This window comes from Gymnoscopelus microlampas (assembly GCF_963454915.1).
Source record: "Gymnoscopelus microlampas genome assembly, chromosome: 21".
Classification (NCBI taxonomy): domain Eukaryota; kingdom Metazoa; phylum Chordata; class Actinopteri; order Myctophiformes; family Myctophidae; genus Gymnoscopelus; species Gymnoscopelus microlampas.
Window position 1 is genome coordinate 9,987,014 of NC_139958.1, and position 12,881 is coordinate 9,999,894.

The 12,881-nt window shown below is 41.4% G+C and overlaps 1 long non-coding RNA gene across 1 annotated transcript in view; it reads left to right on the plus strand.

Annotated features, from left to right (window-relative positions):
* Positions 1–1,320, plus strand: part of LOC311037530 — a 439,052-nt gene extending 437,732 nt beyond the window's left edge. Inside the window, exon 2 of the long non-coding RNA XR_014599974.1 lies at positions 776–1,320. This is a non-coding gene — a long non-coding RNA (uncharacterized lncRNA). The remainder of the gene's footprint in view (positions 1–775) is intronic.
* The last annotated feature ends 11,561 nt before the right edge of the window (positions 1,321–12,881 follow it).

Here is a 12,881-nt window from a genome sequence, read left to right on the forward strand (position 1 = left end):
AGTGTGTTATTCATATTCACGAAGACACTATGACCAATACCTAACACCCCCCCCCCCCCCCCAAAAAAAAACCACAAAAAACATCTTCGCTTGGTGCGTGTGCGTGCGTGTGCGTGAGCCCAGGTGAATTCCCACCTTTAACCAAAACACATTATCACTTCAAACTGCTTGTCCCTAAAAGCATGGTGTCACTGAGGTCTCTAGTCTGCCCATGGCAGAGCAGTACTTTCTGAAGGACACCGCAAAGTGGTAAAGGAAAAAACACTCTGTATTCTACGTTCCCTCTCCCATATTCTTGACAAATAGGTATTGAAATTAAGATTTGTCGGTAGCATTTTTTCGGCCAATGTAGATGGACACCAGAACCTGTAAATTAAGCATCCCAGCGCTTAATTTATATTATTTACAGCCTAAAATAGCAGATATGCAAGCTCACAAAGCATTGCCAGCTTGCGGATCTGCTATTTCACCGTGCGCCACTCTGGAAGCACAACATGTAAGTGATGCATTTAGTCTGTGAGAGGTATGAAGCCAGTGAGTGTCACAGATACTGTCCAAGAACATATCGCTCTTTTTCCCATAAATTAATGCCCTACGTCAGTGGTTGTCAACCCTTAAAGGACCCCTAAATTAATATACATTTGGCCGCAGACCCCCATCTGAAAATGTGTTGTTCCAGGGACCCCAAGAAGCAAAAATTTGGCGCTTCAAAAATATATATATTTGAAGATATGCATACATTTTCAAGATTAAAAAAAAAAAGCAGATCTGCAAGCTCATGAGCTTGTATGTCTGCTATTTTTGAATAGCCAAAGCTAAGTGGTTAAAAAGATTGTGAACTCATTTTGCTGGGGACCCCCTGGTACCCCCCCAAGGACCACTGGTTGAGAACCACTGCCCTACGTGATCACACAAAAGTATCAAACGTAGCAGATCTGCAAGCTCGAGACGCGAAATCCTTCGTCCTTGTGTATCGCCTGAAGACGATACTACATATTATACCTCTTAAAGACTCAAATATGAGGTTAACATATACATATACGTGTACAGTATCACCCAAAGATGAAGAGATATACGTTAGTATATATAGTTTCCTTTAGCTTACACACACATGCAGAGAAACCATATCATTGGAGGTTATACATATTACATATTATAATATAATGAATGCTTTGTAATGTCGCTTCAGCTGTTAATGTTGTACAGTACATCTGTCTAGTTTGTTCGTTAGGTATATTTATTGTGATTTAGAGTGGCTAACAGTCAGACACTGAGCTGTTTGATTAATTAAATGTCAAATAAAGTACCGGTGTAATGTGGGTTGATGTATGGTGTATGGTGTGTACACTCATTCATCGCACGCATGGCAGGAAGCACACACACACACACACACACACACACACACACATACGTACACTTACACTCATCTTTTCAACTGCCGGAATTGAGAAGAAAGTGTTTGTTTAACAACTCATTCAGTGCCAATGGTGCTAGATGGCGCTGTTCGCCAACCTATGAGTGATCCTATGACTTCCGGAGAAGAGTAGACCCGGAAATAACGTGATCACAACAAACCCAGCCCCGTCCGATCCAATGTTATAGAATTTAGAAAAATACATTTTTCTCTGCTTTCTAGATTTTTATTCATGCGAGAATAAGCTATATTCAACAGCCAATAGCTAAAGAACGGAGAGTCGCTGTGACACGCTTTTTTTCCCCCCGATGGAAGCAGAGACACTCCTCCGTCTTTTGCGACACTCGGTGTGTCAATCGTCCTGGAGTGAAATATTCGGTGCCTCTTGAAAGGTTTGTAAAAATGCTCAAAAACGCTGGCACTGGCTGCAGACTGTTCTAAAAAAAAAGCCAGAATATAGGCTAGGGCCTACAGTATATAGTATAGGCTGGGCCTAGGCGAGAGCGGGTGGGCACGCACGCGCGATGAGCGTGCATGTGTCCCTGTCCCGTTTTTTGGGCGGATTTTGATTTTTTTCCGTTTTATTTAATTCATATTTTTGCCTGTTTTTACCGATTTATTATCAAAAAATGTATAAAAAAAATATATAAATATATATATATATTTTTTGCTAAATCTATTGGGTGGGCCAGCCCACCCGTGGCTACTCCCCTGCAGTGAATGATAAACTCTTTGATTGCCATGGACGTGTAGACGTGTTTTTTCCCAGACTCCCGAGATGCCCATGCGTGCAAGGAGGCGATCTCCGTGCGGACAGCGATGATGGAAAATATTCCATGATTTTTGAAAGGTAGGTAAAAAACACTAATTTTCGCTGGCACTGGGGTGACACTATTACACTTTAACTCTGGCAGTTAAAGAGTTAAGTACAGCACTTGAGTAAATGTACTGAGGTACTGTACACCACTGGTTCTGACGTACATTCTCTACTCTCGTGTTAGTTGTATTTCCTCAGAACCTCCTAACACATTTACACTCCTGTAAACGCAACTGTGTCAAAGCTTTTCACAAGTTGCCTCTGTATCCAGAGGGGGGAAAAAACTACTTTTTTAACATCAACTTGTCAGGTGGATTTTTTAATGGCCTCCACTGATGCAGACACGTGCGCATGCCACACACACACACACACACACACACACAGTTGGACGCACACACACATAGATGAAAGTCAGGAGTTTGGTGGTGGTGGTGATTTAACATCAGAGATGTGTGATAAATATTTGATGTTGGGAAATGCAGATGTGTTCTCCAACTCCACTTTTTTGATACAAATTAGAAGATTAAAGGATATTTGATCTGTTTTTTTTTGTTTAACTACCCTCTCAGTCAACTCTCAGTAAAGTTGGAGATCACACTCAAATGAAAAAATGCATCTACACTTTAGGGGAACAAATGGAGGAAAAGGAGCAAGAGAGGTGGTGTGAGGGATGGAGAGAACCTTATTACGTTAAGTAAAAGTATCAATACTGCAATGTAGAAACACTCTGTTAAGAAAAAGTCTGGTAATACAAATGTATTTGAGTAAAAGTCCAAAAGTATTGGCATCAAAACACACTTCAAGCAACAAAAGTCAAAGTATTCATTATGCAGAATGTCCCGTTTCACAAGTTATATGTCTAAAATGTATAAGAAATCTTTTGAAAATAGCAGATCTACAAGCTCACAACGCGTTGCATCGCGACACGTTGTGAGCTTGTAGATCGGCTATTTTCAAAATGCCTACGTTTAAATAGGGCTGAAGTGGTTTATGTATGTTTTGTAATAATAATCAAAATCTACAAAGTAACTAGTAACTAAAGTTTTCAAATAATTGTAGTGGAGTAAAAATACAATATTTGACTCTGAGATGTAGTGGAGTAAAAATAAAAATAATTGGAAATACAGTACAGTACTTGATTACGTGTACCTTTGAGTATGTGTTACTTTCCACCACTGGAGAGAACAACGCTGGTTATTGTGTCCTTAATTTACTACGGAGAGGCTCCATAACCATTCATAAAAGCGTTGTGATTGGCTAGTAGACCACCTATGCCTGACAGAAAACTTGCGCTCGATTGGCTAGTTGAACTCCATAGCCTTGCGGACATACGTCCCATAGCCCGTGGGGACGGTGGCTATGAGATTATGAATTAAAAAAATGTACATAGTTGTCGTTGACTGATGAGAACTAATATTCAGGGATTGAGTTTGTTGGTCTGCTGGCATTATGCTCAAATAATATGACACTGATGGGTCTAACACACAGGCCTTCAACCTGGCAGAGATAACAGCTATCCATGTAGTTATCAAAGGAAAGACATTATAATCTGCACTGATTTTAAACCATATACAATCAAAAGACAAAGCTCGCCGCTACTCACTTTCACTAAATATAGCCATGTCTATAACTCTAACAAGCTCATTGGCTGAAGGCTTAATCGACTCAACTAGAGTGACGTCATCAAAGTCACTCCAGTATAAAAGATTTGGTCAGACTCACTTTGACTTAGTATAGTTTCAATTCCTCAAGGTTAACTTTAACTTTGTTTGTCACATCAAAACAGGTTTACAGGTGTAAAGGGGTCGGTCCGGCAGGTACACACCACTATTTAATAAAGTTTAAAGGATGTTCTCTTTTGCAGCTTCACTTGTTCGTCAACCGTCGGTGGAAGCAACCACAGATGGTCTGATGATGATTAGGAAATGGAAGGAGGAAGGAAACCAACAACCGCTTGGAGAGAAGGCCCAAGGGTTGCTCCCCACAGCAGAGCACAAGAACAGCGAGCTGGAGAGACATGTGAAGACAGCGGACATCGAGGAAGCCATGACGCCGCTTCCAGAAGACGAGGAAGAACGCCAAGGGAAAGACCAGGAGGTTGCTGCCCTGCGAGTGAATCAGCCGGAGGAGAACGAGAACTTCTCTGTGCCATTTCAGAATGATGCAACCGCGAAGTTGCTGTCTTACATGGAGAGACTAGAGGCTGATTATAAGACTTTGTTAGCTGTGAACAACAGACTCAACAAGGACCTCGGCAGGGTGTTTGAGATAGATGCAGCCTGGAGAGAGGAAATCCACTCGTTCAAGGAGAACTGGGAAAAGACCTTGGAGGAGAATATGCAAAATAACGAGAGGCAGTTGAAAGAGCAAACCGCGTTGAACGCTGCCATCTCCAAGAAACAACAGTGCATCACAGAGGAGAATGAACATATCCAATTCCAGCTGGATCTCATTAAGAACGAACAGCTTCAGAAAGAGATGATTTTGTCTGACGAAACGCAAGCTTTCAAGGAAGACATGGACGAAATGCAGCATAACGTTAATGAAAAGATGGACGCAATGCAACAGAGTTTGAATGAGAAGATGGATGCAATGCAGCAGAACATTAATGAAAAGATAGACGCAATGCAACATAGTTTGGATGAGTTGAAGTATAGAAAAAAAAAGAGTATGTGGAGAAGATTGAAGAAGTAGAGACGACGCAGATGATGCACGAAGACACTGGGTCAAATCACGTGTCACCTTTTTTTGGCTCCATAGGAGCAACAGAATGTTTTTTACTACAGATTGCAGAGCATCCTGGAACATCTCATATGAAACCGTATCAGCATTCTTATAGTGGACTTCAATGCAAAGATTGGAAGAAACAACACGGGCGTGAAGATGATAAGTAAGAACGAAGAGAGATTTGTGGATACCTGCTGTGCCCTGAATAACCTAGTCATCTGAGGGAGTGTCTCTCCACACAGGAGGATCCACAAGGTGACCTGGGTATTACCGAATGGTGTGACCCAGAACCAGATAGATCACGTCCGTATTACCCAGAAGATTTCGCAGATCACAGCAGGATCTACGAGCGAGGAGAAGAGCAGATGTGGCATCAGATCACCACCTGCTAGTCGCCACACTGGAGCTGAAACTAAGGAAACACTAGATGGAAATGACAAAGAGACAGTAAGTAGTATGATGTCCGCCTTTTGAACGACAGAGAAGGGAGGACACACAAATGGGAAAAGATAAGAGAGGCCATCGCAACATGTTGAGTCGTGCTTGGACTAAAGAAGAGTCAGCGAAAACACTACGTCAGGTAGAGAGGAGACAGAATAAGGTCAGACAGTAACAACTGCAGTACAGGACAACCAAAGCAAAGGCAAGAGATCAACAGCAGAGCAGACACAGAGAACAACAGAAATGTAAAGAAAAGGCACCAAGAAGGACGGGAGAAACTACGTCGGCGTGGCCGCAGGTTCAGTCAGCCAGAGAGACCTGTGAAAGACAAGAGCAGATGATGCTCAGAGCACCTGTGAGACATAATGGTGGAAAACCTGCACCAAGCTGGGAATGAAAAAGGCCATAAGAAAACTAAACAATGACCAGACATCGTTCCAGCAGAACCACTGAACGCAGACATGGCCACCTCCTGGACCCGAAGCTAAGCGAGCAGCAGGCAGGCTTTTGGCAGAATATAACATGTGTGGACCAAATGAACAGCTCTTTCACCCACTTTCTTACACCTGTAAACCTGAGATGTGACATTAAAGTTGAGTTGAGTTGAGGTAGGGTCATGGAGGGCGACATCGAGCAGATTGGGACGCACATACCTGTAGAAACACCTGTAAAGTAAAGCCCAGGATAGAGACCTCTGGTCTGTGGTCAACAGTCTACACTCCATGTCAAGGAGCGATAGGCTTATTATATAAATAGGCATAAGTAAGTAAGTCTGTATAGGAGGCTAGGGGTCTATAAGAGGGTGTGTGTGTGTGCGCGTGCGCGTGTCCGTTTGTGTGTTTCAGAGCTAAACCTGCAAACTACTGGACCGATCAGCAGCAGATGAAGTTAAATCAAACCACTTACACCCCATATGGTATACTGGTGTCTTTTCTGTTTCCTGTTATCGTGGAGAAAGCTTTCGCTGAAAATAGCCGAACGACAAGCTCACAACGCGTTGCGCTACAACGCGTTGTGAGCTTGTCGATCGACTACTTCCTGGGAAAGCTGTCCCCGGAATGCTGGAGTTTGAGTGGTCAATGAAACTTAGCACCTCTACACTTTTTTTTTCTCCACATAGTGTTTCATATTCACTGAAATATTTAACTTTAATTTTGTAATCGAAGAGGGTCTGTGCGTGCGTGCATGCATGTTGTCTGGATTGACTGTTCATATTTACCCACACTATTGCGAATAGATTGTTTACGTACATTCATACTTAGTCTAACCTGTTAATAACTCATACAATGTGCAAATCCAGTGCAGTCCCCCTTACTTTATTTCCCTAATTCCTAACCCCTGTACGTTACTACTTGTTTACTCTTATTTTAACTATTTTATTTACTGCGTGGTCTATAAGAGGGTCTGTCTGTCTGTCTGTCTGTCTGTCTGTACGGAGCTAGTCTCCACTGGCTAATTTATGTTCACATATATCTAGATACCTTATATTTTACCTATACCTATTTATATTTCCCTTTTTTACGATGAGGCTGGTGAACATCTGGCTTATTCTGTGAAATATGTCTCTGAGTTCCTTGTAGCCAGACAGAACATGTTCACACTATTGGAATGCTCAAAGCAAGTCTTATCTCAGTTTAACTCAGATATAAGACACCTTTTCACGGACGAGGGCCCACTTGATCATTTCAAGCGTTCGCGTGGTCAGATGGGTGGAGCATATTGTAATGATCAATCAATCAGTCGATTGTGCTCTGGCTTGGATCAATGGAACTAACATCTATCACAATGAAAACAAGTGTTTAAAGAAAACATTCCATGCCATTTTTATTGTTTTTATTTTTTATGTTTTGTTTATATAGCTGACTCTTCCAGGATCTTAATGACTTCTAGATGAGTCACATCATTGATCCTCGGTGGTCATCCTGGTTCCAAACCACAGACAGGCCCAATCAGGCACGATCAATGAAGCCAAACTAGAACAATTACAAGACCAAGAACGTCATCAAATCACAGCTTCAATTGGAAGCGGAAGTCAAAGAAACACCAAACCCTAGATCAGGGGTCCACAACGTTTTATAGCCCAAGGACCCCTTGGCTGAGAGAGAGATGAAGCAGCCCCCCCCCCCCCCCCCCCCCCCCACTCACACACACTACATAGTGTATAACATTGTGTTGCAGATTACACTTTTTAATAATGATGGCACTCCTCTGCAAAACACACTAAAGCTGAAAGTTGTATATACTGCAGTGGTTCTCCAACTTTTTCATGTCGAGGACCCCCAAATTGACACTTATTAGCCCGCGGACGTCCATTGGAAAAGATAAGCCAGGGACCCCCATAAGAGAAGATCTTTACGGCTCTAGCAGTGATTCTCAACCATTTTAATTTCAAGGACCCCCAGTTTGACATGCGTTAGTGCTACAGACCCCCATTGAATGGTATTTCTATCTCTGGGACCCCAATTTATATTGTAAAGTTTAGTTACTTTGTAGATTTTGATTATTATTACAAAACATACATAGCACTTCAGTCCTATATACATTTCGGCCATGCGACGCATTGTGAGCTTGTAGATCGGCTATTTCAAAAAAAAAAATGTTTTATTTGAAAACTTGTGAAATGGGACATTCTGCATAATGAGTACTTTTGTACTTTGAGTATATTTTGATACCAATATGTACTTTTACTCAAATACATTTTGAATTCTGGACTTTTACTTGTAACAGTATTTCTACATTGTAGTATTGATACTTTTACTAAAGTAAAACATTTGAGTACTTTTTACACCACTGTTTTGTCTGTTTTCTGTTTAGTTTGTTTCTTTTTTTCTGCTCTATCATGTTTGTAACGTGAATATCTTTCCACATTTGCGGAAAGTGACATCATCATCAGCCTTTATTGGACTCTGTTGTTTTTTCTCACGTCATCATTTACCCCCCCCATTTAGTCATTGGGGAATCACAAAGCTGTACGACCACTGCGTCCATTTTTTGTGTACCTAACGTGGTGAAGATCGATCGCCCAAAAATATGTTTCCAACTTTCCATTATTATTCCTAAGAAGTGAAGAAAACAGAAAGCTGTAATTAATAAAGAAGTAGTTAATGTGAAGATTGAGAGATACAGAGAGAAACAGAGGGAGATAGAGAGAGATATGTTATTTTTTTTATTTTTTTATTGCATTTTTATTAAATGACTTAAGGATACAACGATATAGCAAAGTTTCATTCTGTGAACAAAATATTTTTAATACCGAACTTGTACTTGTAACAGACTATTCCTACAATAGGGTATTGATACTTTTAATTAAGTAAAAAATGACTACTGTATGTTCCACCCATAGACTGTATAAATGAGATGGACAAACCCCCTCCGCTGCTTTCTACAGACCGAAAATGAATCCTTTGCTGCAGACTGTAGATCCGCCATCTTTCACTACGCGTCAGAATGAGTTCAGACCATTATTGGTTGGGTAACTTGTCAATCAAGAGCGGGGGGCGGGGAATGAATGCTATTGGTTGTGTAGCGTGTCAATCAAATCATCCCGCCCCTCCTAGAGAATAGCCTACTTTATCGTCAATTTTATAATAAATAGAACCATAATTTAGCAAAACGCATATCCTGATGATTGAAAGGAGACTTTAAACTAGCGACTGGAAGCATATAGAATTTATGACAATTTTTATTACAGTAAGAAAATCGAGTCTGAAAGTTGGTAAAAACCCATCGGCTTGCGTTAAAATAAATTCTTTCTGAACTCACAGGTCGGCACGGGTGAAACAGCGCCTCTCGCTGGACATTTACTAAACATCCGGGTTGGCCTCATAGTAAATATCTCAGCCTTGCCCCTTGGTTCCACCTGTGTGCTGTGTGTCTATCTATCGCCCCGCGTTAGATAGACGGCTGACCTCCACTGGAGGACAGCTTATACTGGCACTGCCCGCCAGCAGCCTTCGGGGATTTGGCTGGGACGGCGGACCACCTCGACACTTTCAATCCCTATACCAAGGAATGTAAGTGAGTGACACACTTAAACACAGACATGGTACTGTATGCTCATTTTGTCCCCGTCTCCTCAAACTATAGACGGGTTTCCTGTTAGTAAACATGAGAGGAATATGACCGCGCAGAGGAGGGGGAAGCCTATGGGTGCGTTTGGAAATTACGCACCGGAGCACACTCGCCTATTAGTTTGTATTGGCCAGTGCGCTCACTGCCGCTCAGGGCTGTATTTTCGAACGCGCCTTTCACCCGGGCATGCGCAGATTGCGCATTCTGCTCTGTGATGACGTCGCGCGGAAATCCGTCTATACTCCCCAAAGAAGACTGGATCGACACTGCCGTCTCTCTCTCCACTTACACACCTGTACAGCATCAGACCTCAGTTTACCAAGAGGACACCTAATTAGAGAGAGAGAGGGAGAGAGAGAGAGAGAGAGAGAGATAAAGAGGAGAGACAGAAATTGAGAGGAGAGCGATAGGCCTAGATAGAAATTCAGAGACACAGAGAGACAGACAGACAGTAAGAAGCCCTTGCTCATGAGATAATGTGGTATGTGTAGAATATGTTTTTTCATCACAACTTCTAAATACAATTGACTTGAAGAGAGATAGGGAGAGAGAGAGAGATGATAATAATGTTGACTTGATGTGTAAGTAATAACCATCTCTTTTAGTCCCTGTATATGTCATACCATTAGTTCTTTCATGTCTTTCATTCTCTCTTCACCCTCTCTGTTTTGTTGGACTCTTCATTTACACCGATGCATACGACACGGCGTCTCTCACTGAAAATAGCTGATTGCGTCATGAGCTTGTAGATCGACTGTTTTTGGCGAGTGACAGTTGTACAACGAACCTAAGTATCAATAAGGCTTCAGTCTCCCACTCTGTCTGCTTTTACTTTTTCTAGCCTCTCTCTCTCTCTCCCCCCCTCCCTTCTGCCCCCCATCTTTCTCTCACAACATCTAAAAGACATAATTAGTTGGGTGAAAGGACACACACACACACACACACACACACACACACACACACACACACACACACACACACACACACACACACACACACACACACACACACACACACACACACACAATATAATCGGTCTTATTTTGTATCTGGTGTGTGTGGTCATTAGTCTTTTTCTTTTTAGGTCTGTGAAAAACAGATCAAACAGCCTTTAATCTTGTAATTTGTATCAAACAAGTGGAGTTAGAACACATCTACATTTCCCAACATCAAATATTTATCACACATCTCTGATGTTAAATCACCACCACCAAACCTCTGACTTTCATCTCTGTGTGTGTGTGTGTGTGTGTGTGTGTGTGTGTGTGTGTGTGTGTGTGTGTGTGTGTGTGTGTGTGTGTGTGTGTGTGTGTGTGTGTGTGTGTGTGTGTGTGTGTGTGTGTGTGTGTGTGGGTTTATGTGCGTTCATGCGTGTGTGTGCGTGCGTGTGTGAGCGAGAGCCCTAACACAGTTGGTAACCCTGTGTTCAGCATCACTGGTATAAAGTAATTAAATACGCTGACTCAAGTACATAGGTACAATTTTGAGGTGTAAGTTTACTTGATTATTTAAATCTTCCAATACTTTACACTTAGATATTTCTATTTTTGAAAGATTGAAAGAAAAATTGAAAACATCTGAAAAAAAAACGTGTGTAATGAGTGTGCATAATGGGTTACTTTTGGTACTTTTTTAGCATATTTCGATACCTATACTTTTGTACTTTGTACTTTTGTTACTCAAGTAAAATGTTGTATTTTCAAATAGCTGATGTACATGTTAAAGTACTCATGTGGCCCATAGTCGCTTATTTTGGGCTGGTTTTCCTAGACCTGGTTGCGTGTTTCTCTCACAGAATCTGGCTACACTGGCCGTACATATGCACAGATTTTCGGGTTTTCTAGGCGACTGTGCACGGAACGAGGTGCACCGGGTCCGTGCAATGTATACTAAATTCTGTGAGATCAGGCTGGGCCACTGATCACCTCTCTCTGTCATTCTCTTTCTCTCTATCATATCTTTCCTCTTTTCTAACTTTGTCCAGTTTCATCCTCTTTTTCCCTCCTATGCTAACCGTTTGATCCTTTCTCCCTCTCTCTCTGTCTCTCTCACACACACATGCTTCTCTCCTTCTGTTTCTTGTTTTCTCTCTCACTCTAAATGTTTTCCTTTCTCTTCCTGTCTCTCACTCCACACACCCTCTCTGACCAACTCTGTTTCTTTCCATCTTTTTCATCTTACGTTTCCATTACGTTTCCATTAGTCTCACTCCTATTCCCTCGCCCTCTTACACTTGGTCTCCCCTTTCTCTCACCCCTTTTCTACCCTCCTCCAAACTCTCATTCTCTCTGTCTTTTGCGCGCTCTCTCTCCTCCTTTCCCTCTCATCATATCTCTCTCTCTATCTCTCTCACCCTTCTGTCTGGCTCTCTGTCTCCTTAATCATTTTCCAGTTGGCAAACATTAGCTATGGATTGTATTGATCCTGCACTGCAATCTGCAGTGCAACCCCAAGCTATTTCTATATGGACTCTATTTCAAACCTATACCTCCAGTGGTGGAAAAATACTCAAATGTTTTACTGCAGTAAAAGTATCACCACTGCAATGTAGAAGTACTCCGTTACAAGTAAAAGTCCGGAATTCAAAATGTAACGCGTCGCGACGCGTTACATTTTGAGCACAGCGTTTTGTCATTGTTTTACATTGTCAAATGTTTTACATTTTGTCACATAGATCGGCTATTTTCAAATAGCCTATGTATAAAATAGGGCTGAAATGGTTAATTTATGTTTTATAATAGAATCATTTATATCTACAAAGTAACTAGTAACTAAAGTTTATAACTAATTGTAGTGGAGTAAAAGTACAATATTTGGAACCGAGATGTAGTGGAGTAGATGTAAAAGTATTGGAAATTGGAAATACTCAAGTAAAGGACAAATACCTCAAAATTTCACTTAAGTACAGTACTTGAGTAAATGTACTTAGTTACTTTCCACCACTGCCTACCTCCCTCCTCAGCCATTATGCTACTACTCAGTGGTGTAAAGTAACTACGTACATTTACTTAAGTACTGTACTTCAGTACAATTTTGAGGTGTTTTTACTTGACTAGAGCTTGTAGATCAGCTATCCTCTACACACCAAAGAGATTTGGTGTACAGGGGAAAAAGCAGAGCCTACTACTCAGTTCCATTTGAAGTATATATAGTGTTTAAGTGGTTAAAAAAACATAGTCATGAAGTCACTTTGATTGTAGGCCTACCAGTTAAGTCATATCTTCATACTTTGTCATCACTGCCACTATGTTTAATTTAATATAGCACTCAACCTTTTAATTATGGTTCTGTACCCATAAAGAGATTAATATCCTGAATCAAAGATGTTGCCAGATTCTGTGAGAGAAACAAGCAACCAGGTCTAGGAAAACCAGCCCAAAATAAGCGACTATGGGCCACACATGAGTACTT